Raw genomic sequence first — 2,500 nt, forward strand, 5'->3', positions numbered from 1 at the left:
CCATACAATCTCGCCTGAGAGTCCTTGGGACTTAGACGAAAAATCGAAATTTTCCTACTTCCATGATTTTCCGGGGGTGTCGGGGCCCTCGGGGGCCCGAGCGGGGCTCCAGACAATCTCTCCCAATGTTCCCCGGCAGTTGGGAGAAATCGGTCAAAAAAAAAAATTCCGTCAGACTTCCATCATCCGGGGGGGTGTCGGGGCCCTCGGGAGCCCGAGCGGGGCTCCAGACAATCTCTCCCAATGTTCCCCGGCAGTTGGGAGAAATCGGTCAAAAAAAAAAATTCCGTCAGACTTCCATCATCCGGGGGGGTGTCGGGGCCCTCGGGAGCCCGAGCGGGGCTCCAGACGATCTCTCCCAATGTTCCCCGGCAGTTGGGAGAAATCGGTCAAAAAAAAAAATTCCGTCAGACTTCCATCATCCGGGGGGGTGTCGGGGCCCTCGGGAGCCCGAGCGGGGCTCCAGACAATCTCTCCCAATGTTCCCCGGCAGTTGGGAGAAATCGGTCAAAAAAAAAAATTCCGTCAGACTTCCATCATCCGGGGGGGTGTCGGGGCCCTCGGGAGCCCGAGCGGGGCTCCAGACGATCTCTCCCAATGTTCCCCGGCAGTTGGGAGAAATCGGTCAAAAAAAAAAATTCCGTCAGACTTCCATCATCCGGGGGGGTGTCGGGGCCCTCGGGAGCCCGAGCGGGGCTCCAGACAATCTCTCCCAATGTTCCCCGGCAGTTGGGAGAAATCGGTCAAAAAAAAAAATTCCGTCAGACTTCCATCATCCGGGAGGGGCGTCGGGCAGCCTCGCAAGCCGAAAAGGGCTCCAGAGAATCACGCCGGAGAGTCCTTGGGACTTAGAAAATTTTTCAGACCGTTCAGACTTCCACGGTTGACGCCTCTTAACTCGAATCCGACGGGCAGTTCCACGCGTTTCGGCAGGTCCTCGGTTGCAGTACCCCAAAGCGGCCAGAGGGGGAGCCAAAGGAGCAAAAAAATCCGTAGAACCGGGATGGGGTCGAATTTGCCTGCCGCGTCCGCCCGGCAGTTCCAGGGGGGCGGGTAGTTGGCGGGACCGACCCGGCTTACGCGGGGGGGGCTCCCAACCGCCCAAAGACACTTCATCCCACGCCTCCGGGAGATATATGTGAGAGAAGAGCGCCTCTCCAGACTTCGAACGCTCCCCTCGACGAACCGGTACTCCGAGCGATGCGCGAACTGCGGCTCGGGGACCCCTTCCGGTTGCGGGTACGCGCTCTGGCCTCTCCCGCAGCTCCCGGTGGGGAGTTTGCCAGGCGCGGGGCCCGGAGTCAGAGCGCCCCCACGACGTACGCAGCCATCCGGCGGGCCCTGGGATGAAGGTTCCGGTCCGAAAGACCCCCTTCCCTTCTGGCCCAGCGTCGTCCTCTTCCGATCGATTTGGCGAAGCGCTCCCGGGCGGGGAGGTGGCGCCGCACGCTCGGCCCGGGCTCTGGAGCCCGCGCCGGTCACAGGCGAGCGGCCCCTTCCTCCCCCACACCCGGGGTTTCACCCTCCTTACGGTGGCGCGAGCGCGCCGGCCGCCCCCGCCCTCCCGAGGAGGCGGGCGGCCTCGCGGTGGCGAGTTTGAAACGACCCGAGCGTCGAAAAGCGGTCCGACGACCCGCACGGGCGAACGGCGGGGACCTACCCCGCGACTTCCCGGCCGTCTACCGGCGGGGGGGGGTCGCGCGAGGGGGCCCGTCGTCCGAATCGCTCCCCGTGCCGGGAAGCACAAAGATCTTCTCCGAGGGCGGCCTTTTTTCTCACGAGAGCTTCCCAGCGGGAAAGCGGCCGCGGCGGTTGGCGTTTCCACTCCGCCGCCGGGCTATCCCTTTTTTTCTTACCCCCGGTCTGTCCCGAGCCCCTACCCCCTACGGGGAGGAGACGACGGAGGCGCGGAGGGTGCGGCGCGGGTCCCTCGCGAGCGAAGGGTGTGTGGGGGCGTCCCCACCGGGGCCCGCGTACGCCTTCCGCGCTTCCCGACCGTCCTCCCCGAGGCGGCTCGGAGAAGGGGGAGAAGCGCGAGAGTAGAGAACGAGAAGGGAACCGAGGGTCCCGACGGAGAACCCGGCCGAAAAGGGAGCGAGGGCGAGAAACCCAGGGCGGAGGTAAAAAGAAAGGGGGCCCCCCACGCGCTCAGCTTCCCCCCTTCCCCGTCCCGTCGGCAGCTGGGACCGCCGCTGCAAAAGCCACGGGAGGCGAAAAGAAAAGCAGACAAAAAGTCCGTAGAGGTACGGGCGCGAGAGCGGGCGGAGGACTAAGCCGGTAGGGCGACGCCGACACGGCCAGGCCGAAGCATCCGGGGAGACTTCCGAGTCTCTCCCCGGTCGCGCCGGAGCCGCGGTGGACCCCGAAAGCCAGCCCCCTCTCCCGTCGACCCCGCGCCCATCCGCCGGTCGGGTCGAGGACCCCCGCGGCGGAGGCGGGACTAAGCCGGACGGAGGAGCCGCACCAGGCTCGCCCACCGCCTCGGACGCCCCCCAACCCC

Source organism: Anomaloglossus baeobatrachus, unplaced genomic scaffold (genome assembly GCF_048569485.1).
Source record: "Anomaloglossus baeobatrachus isolate aAnoBae1 unplaced genomic scaffold, aAnoBae1.hap1 Scaffold_3593, whole genome shotgun sequence".
Lineage (NCBI taxonomy): Eukaryota > Metazoa > Chordata > Amphibia > Anura > Aromobatidae > Anomaloglossus > Anomaloglossus baeobatrachus.